This window comes from Argopecten irradians, chromosome 14, assembly GCF_041381155.1.
Source record: "Argopecten irradians isolate NY chromosome 14, Ai_NY, whole genome shotgun sequence".
NCBI lineage: Eukaryota > Metazoa > Mollusca > Bivalvia > Pectinida > Pectinidae > Argopecten > Argopecten irradians.
The window spans coordinates 30,854,333-30,863,126 of NC_091147.1; the positions used below are offsets into that span (position 1 = coordinate 30,854,333).

The 8,794-nt window shown below is 33.1% G+C and overlaps 1 long non-coding RNA gene across 4 annotated transcripts in view; it reads left to right on the forward strand.

Moving 5' to 3' along the window:
- LOC138307527 (uncharacterized) overlaps window positions 1-4,572 on the forward strand; it is a 47,550-nt gene extending 42,978 nt beyond the window's left edge. For 3 of the 4 annotated variants that reach the window (XR_011206000.1, XR_011205999.1, XR_011206001.1), the window contains exons 6-7: window positions 4,010-4,055; window positions 4,319-4,572. This is a non-coding gene — a long non-coding RNA (uncharacterized lncRNA). The remainder of the gene's footprint in view (window positions 1-4,009; window positions 4,056-4,318) is intronic. The other variant, XR_011206002.1, reaches the window with a different exon arrangement.
- Window positions 4,573-8,794: the final 4,222 nt, after the last annotated feature.

Sequence of the window (8,794 nt, forward strand, 5' to 3'; positions counted from 1 at the left end):
CCGCAAGGAGATGTCCTTGGCCTATCGCTACCCACGATGCTCTCGATCGTGGTCTTATATTATGTAACTTTTCATGGGATATTAAATCTAGATATATCTGTTTTCGATAGTTAAATTTCTATGAACATGTGTAAAACAAGCAGTCTCAACTGCTATTCCGAGACTGTAAAATGCAATCTTGGTCACCTCAGCTAAAACACAGGGGCACGCAAATTATGACAGAAACGTTTACTAGCAATTTGATACGTATGTCATTAAAAGTATTGGAGACCTTTTGATATGCACGTGTATATCATGACGTTTCAAGTGGCTGCCCGTATTATTTTTTTGTGAAAAATGAATTATACATATATGTTATAAAATTAGATTAGCTTTTTGATTGTCATTATTGTTATGTACACTGTATGTGCAATCTAATCAAAATTAGAACTTCTATGTCGCTCTCCGTACCGTCCGCTCGTAGAAGCGGACGGTACGGAGAGCGACATAGAAGTTCTAATTTCAATTAGATTGACACTATGTGATATTTAAACGAAAACACGTATTTTACCCAAGAAGCCTATGGTATATATAATGTAAGTATCGGTTAGCTTGTAATAATAATAATAAGAAGAAACGGAGCAAAAATAATATGTCCCCCCACTTCGTTTGGGGGACATAATAATATCGTACCAGTTGATGAACTTAAACACTTGGATAACGAGATATAAATGCTTTAAAACTATATAGAACATATATGGGCCGAGATGTCTTAGGCCGAGAACGGAACAGGGCCGAGGTGTCTTCGGCCGAGAACGGAACAGGGCCGAGGTGTCTCCAACTTCATTTGGAGTTGAAATGTCTGTTAATAGTGTCATGCATTAGTTTGAATGATAGTTGTAATAGGAACATTAATAGTACCATTCTTATAAAATGTGAGGCAAAAACACTGTGATTTGATTTTAAAACTATTAATTCTTTACCTGTAGAATTATGTTCCTTGAAACAGCAGATATCAATATAAACTATGAATTCAATGACTACATATTAAATACAAGTACATGTAGCTATAATTATAATTATATATTATACCAATATATATATAAATATCACTTCGTTTTAACTATATATTAATAAAGTACTACATTTTAAAATAAATGTATACAATAACAATTACAATCCACCATTATTTAAGTGTTTATCTAGGGAAACTGACAACCAGCTAGGAATACATGCATACATGTACCGGTACGTCCAATTCAATTATAGTTTGAATCTGGTAGAACAAGTGAATCAAATTGGTCAAAATTAATCTCTGCTGAAAATTGGAGAATGTTGTATAAAGTGGTTTCAGATTACAAGTTGATACTTACTTATATGCATATATGCATGTTTTGGTAGTCATGTATGAGACTTAGTGTACTTGAAATCATAAAATATTGGCAAATTTAGGCATAAAAAGATAAATGCATAATAATTGTAATATAAAGTAAAGTAAAGGTATAATTAATACAAATTGTCCCCATGCTGCCTGTCACTGTCATCAAACCTTACCCATAAGTTTGCACCAATTTTTTGTTTTTGTTTGTTTTTGTTTGTTTGTTTTTTATGAGGCTGTGAAACAGCATTCTTAGGTACGCTCGGATTGCCTGTGAACATCTAAGCAATAAAACCACTCCGCGATGAAAATTTAATGTTGTTTAGTTCATTTTACTTATTAATTGATAGCATGAATAAATCGAACATCAGTATTCAAAAACACAAACATTGAATTCGTACATACATATGAACAATAGACGGTATGTTTTATGTGTTCAGTAGGGACTCTATGATTCATGTATACCTACGCGTCATGTATGGTCCCAAAAATCACGAACAACGCATTCTTCGATGTCTTCCTCCGCGGCAGACTTTCGGTGGATTTTGGGTTGTGTATGTTTTTTTTTTTAATTTTACATAATTCATGCTACTGAACGATTAATGTAATGAAATGTTAGGAAGATAATTGCAAGAGAAAGTTCATATAACGGTTATAGATGTTTTTGTTTCGATTGCATTGAAGAACTATATTTGATGATATTATTGCGCAGTAATAGTTAATACATGTAGTTATGAGGTTCCTCCCTTGTTCTGTCACTGGGAGCTAGTTGTGCCTTTTGTTTATCGACAACTGTGTTATATATTGAAAGGGGAAAAGTACAAAGTTTATCAACATAAACTTACAAAATATAATGATAATATAGATCTATATATATATATATATATATATAAGCTACTAAGAGTGACAAATGAACTTATATTGGCGTGTAATGTGCGGTAGCCTTACGAAGACTTGCTAAGTCCGATGCATTGCATGAAGTTTTCTTGACGTTATATCGTTCTTATAAATTCAAATAAAATTTGAGTGTTGTAAGTAACCAAATAACGTCCCTTTTATTTGGCAAAAATATCTGGCCATGATTTATTATTATTCAATAGTCAGCAAAGCAAAAATCACGATAATATGTTCTTCACGATAATATGTCGGCTCGCCAACCTGTACTGTGTCGCGACCAGTAATGGTGATTTCTTCGTTGTGTTTTTGGATTTATTAAAAAAGTAGCGACCTTTGAAGACTTAAAATTCGCATAAACTATCTGTAGTCATAGAAGTTTCGGAAATAGCATTAATTTTTTATATTTGACAATGTCGGCATTAAATCGGTCCTGTTCCGAGTAGGGGCTGTCAGGCGCATCCGTGACTGTAGCCGTATCACTGCTGGTACCGGACGTCTGCGGTCGTACTGGATATCAGTTACTAGACTGTTTCGGTGCATTCGAACGGCACTTTGTAGATAATGTAAAAATAATAAAGAAAAGAAATCGTATAACTTACATCCCTTACTGTACTAATGCTATACAACACATTTAAATTAAGTCTTTGTCTAAAGATGTACTATACAACATAAATAACTTACATCCCTGACTGTACCTGTGCTTTACAAAATACATGTATATAATTTACATCCCTGACTGTACCCGTGCTATCAAACATATTATATATAATTACATCCCTGACTGTACCCGTGTTATCAAACATATATAACTTATGATTACATCCCTGACTGTACCAATGCTATCAAACATATATTTTTAACTTACATCTCTGACTGTATATAAGATATATAAATATTGACTTTTTGTATGTTTATCAGCTATCGCAGGTTTAAAAAATTCTTGTATTAACCTACACAAAGTCAATAATTGTTTTGTTATATGAAATGATGCCTATAATACAAGCTTTGCTGTTTGAAATAAAACTTTGAAACAAGGACAGCACAATGACTAATAAAAAATAATATTAATAAACTTTTAGTAATTTTGCTATGCTTTTTAACAATATAACGTACAGCTACATAAAATGTGTATAATATTTTTCCATGACGGCGTCTATTTCTCTATGATTGTTGATGCTCTATTTTGATTGGTCAAAAATGTAATAGACATGGAATTTCCAGTGTCTTTTGATCACAGGTTACCGGATTTGCAATGGCAATCTCTGAACAGGTTTTTATCGGTTGCAGGTTGACATTGCATTTTTAAAGACCTGACCGATCGTCTAGATCAATCAGAAAACGGGAAAACTCGCAGTCATATAAAAAAAGATTTCTGACTGTACCCATGCTATAAAACATTTAAGTATTTATTATGGGTACATGAACACGTGTGGGGGAAGCGGGGTTAAAGTCATGTGTGCCGTAATTTTCATACTCACGAAGCAATAAGAACATTCAATATTTTATTCGCCATCACACATAACCAACATTTTGAGAATTACAATACGTACAACGTATATTTTAATTTTACAAGTAGAGCTAAGAGCTGAAAATGATTTCTGGCAGTGCTGCTAAAAGTCATTTTATTTTTATCCACAATACAGTAAAATATGTGCATACGGTCAGACCATGAAGCCAGGTCTACAAATACATTTCACATTTTTAACAATATTGTTATTAGTAATGATAAATTGATTTCTGCATGTATGTTTCTAGGTAAAGACAAGAGGCGTACAAACAAGAATTTTACAGTGCATATAAGGTAACATACATGTTTGTTTGTTTATTTGAATGATTTTAGCGGCTTAATTAATCAAATCTGATGGTTTTCAATATATCACTGAGGAACACAAAACATGTCAATTTCCGCCCAATTACGACACATAACTTTAAATACGTAATCGGTCGGGTGGATAGGGTAATTGTATCTTTTCCTTGTACTGTTGTTTGTAAGTAGGGTCTTCGGTCTCAATACCCCGCCCCTCTCCAACTCAACCCTGTATTAAAATAGTTCTTGCACTATAGTCATTTTTCAGAATATCTTCGCCACATTCCATTGATGTCATCTGAACATAGTTCAGTGTTTGAACGTGTGTGTTTTGGACGGCATACCTACATGTGCATGGAGTGCGTCTTTTCCCAGAGAAGCTAGGTCGTACCCATCTCAACTGGACCATTCGACAGGATACAAAAACAATCATCCCTTTGTTCACGTCCGTGTCGATTTCATTGTAGCAAATCGCTATTAAATCCTGTTGAAGCTCACCATAGAGGCTTCCTCCCCCCACAAGTGTTTCTGTTTTGAAGATAGATCATTTATATTAATTTGAAATGCTCTAATAAGAACGTATATAACTTACATCCCTGACTGTACCCATCACATATAACATATATAACTCACAGTCAGGGATGTATGTTATATACGTTATATAGAATAGCACGGGTACAGTCAGGGATGTAAGTTATATTTGTTGAATAGTACGGGTACAGTCAGGGATGTAAGTTATATACGTTATATAGCACGGGTACAGTCAGGGATGTAAGTTATATACGTTGTATAGCACTGGTACAGTCAGGGATGTATGTTATATACATTGTATAGTACGGGTACAGTCATGGATGTAAGTTATATAGGTTGTATAGCACGGGTACAGTCAGGGATGTAAGTTATACATGTTGTATAGCACGGGTACAGTCAGGGATGGAAGCTAAAGTTATATACATGTACGTACGTTGCATGTGACGGGTACAGTCAGGGATGTAAGTTTTATACGTTGTACAGCACGGGTACAGTCAGGGATGTAAGTTATACATACACATGTACTATACATGTGACGGGTACAGTCAGGGATATCAGTTGTATTATTATGTTTTAAGTGCTGATACAGCCAGGATTGTTTTTTGTATATGTTATAACATTGTTACTGTATATGTACATTGTATGTAGTTTTCCTCCGACTGATACCGACAATGATGAATATCTATACCTACCAAGAAGTAGAATCTAATCATTTTTTTTCATCGTACATGTAGTACATTTATGTCAAATTCGCGTGAAAGTAGATGAAAAATTAAGTGTTAGGCGTTTTATCACATTCTACAATAGCTAGCCCCTTTCTAGAAGCTCTATTTTAAAACAGGATCGACGGTGCAGGCGTATTAGAGACGGATAATAAATCAAATACATTATGTGCGTTGTTATGCTGACGTTCGAACGGACCGAACCAACTATAGATAATATAACAGGCTATATATACATCCTGTACGATTACAGCCTTCCAGTACGTACGTGGACGGGTACAGTCAGGGATGTACATAGCTGACAGCCCCTGTTGCCTGTTCCCGACATCGACTGTACCAGTTATCGTGATTTTTCAATTTAGTAGAATTTTACAATGCATACGAAGTAAGCTCGATCAAAATATATAATCTAAAAACAGATAGTGTTGTATAACTTCTCACAACAGATAACTTTGATATCCCATGGTAACATATTAGGCTAGGCCTTATGGCACGCCGTTTTGTCATAAAATAAACATAATACTTAAGGTCAAATCTTTTGACCTTAAGGGCAAAAAATGTTTTTTGCCATTATGTACATTTCACCTTAAGGGCAAAAGATTTGACCTTAAGGTCAAAAACATTTTTGCCCTTAAGGTCAAATCTTTTGCCCTTAAGGTCAAATCTTTTGCCCTTAAGGTTAAATGTACATAATGGCAAATAATTAATCTGTAGAAGTCACTATGCCATTCATACCCCTAATCACATAATGGACTTGTCCACATACTGAACCTTTAAAAGTTGAAAAAAAAAAACAATGAAAACACAAAACAACTGATGAAAATTAAAAATCCCATAAAATAATTTAACAAAATTGTTTTCAAAATTGTTCATTTATTGACACTAGAAGTTTATCTAGTTATAATTCATTTATATTGCTACAATTATAATAAACAAGTTGTAACTTCACATGTATATTCAAGAAATCTTTAGCCCTTGCTTAAGGTAAATAAATCTTTTGCCCTTAAGGTAAATAAATCTTTTGCCCTTAAGGTCAAAAAAATCTTTTGCCCTTAAGTTCAAAAAACTTTTTTAATCTTAAGGTCAATAAATCTTTTGCCCTTAAGGTCAATAAATCTTATTCCCTTAAGGTCAAAAACATTTTTTGCTCTTAAAGTAAATAAATCTTTTGCCCTTAAGGTCAAAAAACTTTTTTGCCCTTAAGGTAAATAAATCTTTGGCCTTAAGGTAAATAAATTTTTTGCCCTTAAGGTAAATAAATCTTTTGCCCTTAAGGTAAATAAATCTTTTGTCCTTAAGGTCAATAAATCTTTTGCCCTTAAGGTCAAAAAACTTTTTTGCCCTTAAGGTAAATAAATCTTTTGCCCTTAAGGTAAATAAATCTTTTGCCCTTAAGGTAAATAAATCTTTTGCCCTTAAGGTCAAAAAACTTTCTGAACCTTAAGGTAAATAAATCTTTTGCCCTTAAGGTCTAAAAAAACATTTTTTGCCCTTAAGGTAAATAAATCTTTTGCCCTTAAGGTCAATAAATCTTTTGCCCTTAAGGTAAATAAATCTTTTGCCCTTAAGGTAAATAAATCTTTTGCCCTTAAGGTCAATAAATCTTTTGCCCTTAAGGTAAATAAATCTTTTGCCCTTAAGGCAAATATATCTTTTGCCCTTAAGGTCAAAAAACTTTTTTAACCTTAAGGTAAATAAATCTTTTGCCCTTAAGGTCAAAAACATTTTTTGCCCTTAAGGTAAATAAATCTTTTGCCCTTAAGGTCAAAAAACTGTTTGGACTATTTTATACTTTAGAAGATAATAAAAATTTTACCATTCCCCTTCAAAAAATGATAAATACTACAAGATTCTTGAATTATTGAAACATTGAAACCTTATTATCCATCGCTGATACTGTTTATTAAAGAAACACCTGATCTCAAAATGACTCCCCTTCCCCTTAATGAAATGAATACTATTTCTGAACAACAAACAATTGGATGATTCCATTCCTAGTAAGTGGTATATCAACATTAAGGACATCACACATAATGACAAAAAATATTTTTTGCCCTTAAGGTCAAAAGATTTGACGTTAAGGTCAAAAGATTTGCCATTATGTAAAGATTTGTTTACAACAACTTAAGGTTAAAAAATATGGACATAATGTCAAATAAACGCTTTTGCCATTATGTTACCTATCCGATTTTTTAACCTTAAGGGCAAATCTTTTGACCTTAAGGGCAAAGGTTTTTGCCATTATGTACAGTTTCAACGTTTTAGCCCTTAAGGTCAAAAGATTTAACCTTAAGGTAAAATGATTTGACCTTAACGGCAAATCTTTTTACCTTAAGGGCAAAAGATTTGACCTTAAGTATTATATGTATTTTATGACAAAACGGCGTTCCATAAGGCCTACATTGTAGTTCCTCTCGACGAAATCCATCCCATGCTCCTTTGGGGTGTCTTCACCGACGTTCGAGCATTTCGGCAAAAAAGCGGACCACGGATTGAGCTTGATCACGGATTGATGCATCATTCAATCAATCAAAAGAGCTTAATATATCAATAAACAACAAACAAACAAAGATTAAGATTTACCAGGTATATTAATGAACAACAAAAAACTTTGTGATTTGTGATCAATGTGTTATTATCATTTTTTCACTTTTCTTCATGTTTAAACCACAGCTACATGTACATGACATTTACAAAAGTTTTTCTATTAGGAAATACTAAATCACACATCATCAAATATTTGCTAAGATAGGTGATTAAAATAATGCATTATTTGAATTCAAAATCATTGAAACAATAGCGACATTTATACACAATATTTGATTCAGAGACAGTCATATAAATTCATTTACTGAAATGAATTATGCCATTAAATTTGTTGGCTACAGATACAGGTTTACAGATGTACATTGTTCCTAGTGTAGGAAGCTAAAGTTTGTTGTTAAGTTTTATTTTTTCAGCAAGTATATTATATGTTGACATCTGCATTTATGTATACACACTTATAGCTGCTAATAAATTATCCAGATTTAACATGCATTACAAATGAAATTCTCTTCCTCCTCATTATACTCTACACACACAGTGTGGAACCACACATCACAATCATCACACATGATCTGGATCTAGTACAGTACAGTTCTTACGAAGACTTGCTAAAGTCCGACGCATTACATGAAGCTTTTCTGATGTTACCGACTAGCGTTCTTGTGTATTTAGAATAAATCTGAGTTTTATACGTAACGAAATAATGTACATTTTATTTGGCAAAAGTATCTGGCCATGATTTATTAGTCAAAAGTCGTCACGGCAACCCATGTTATTTTCTAAAAAGGAAACCAAAATATATCCGGAAATCGTAATATTTCTAATGTTATATTTTTCGGATAAATAGTCTTAAATGTTAAGTGGATGAGAAGATACGGCTCTGTTAACTTATGATTTTTTTGTCTTTGAAGAGATGATGAAAATTCAACACTG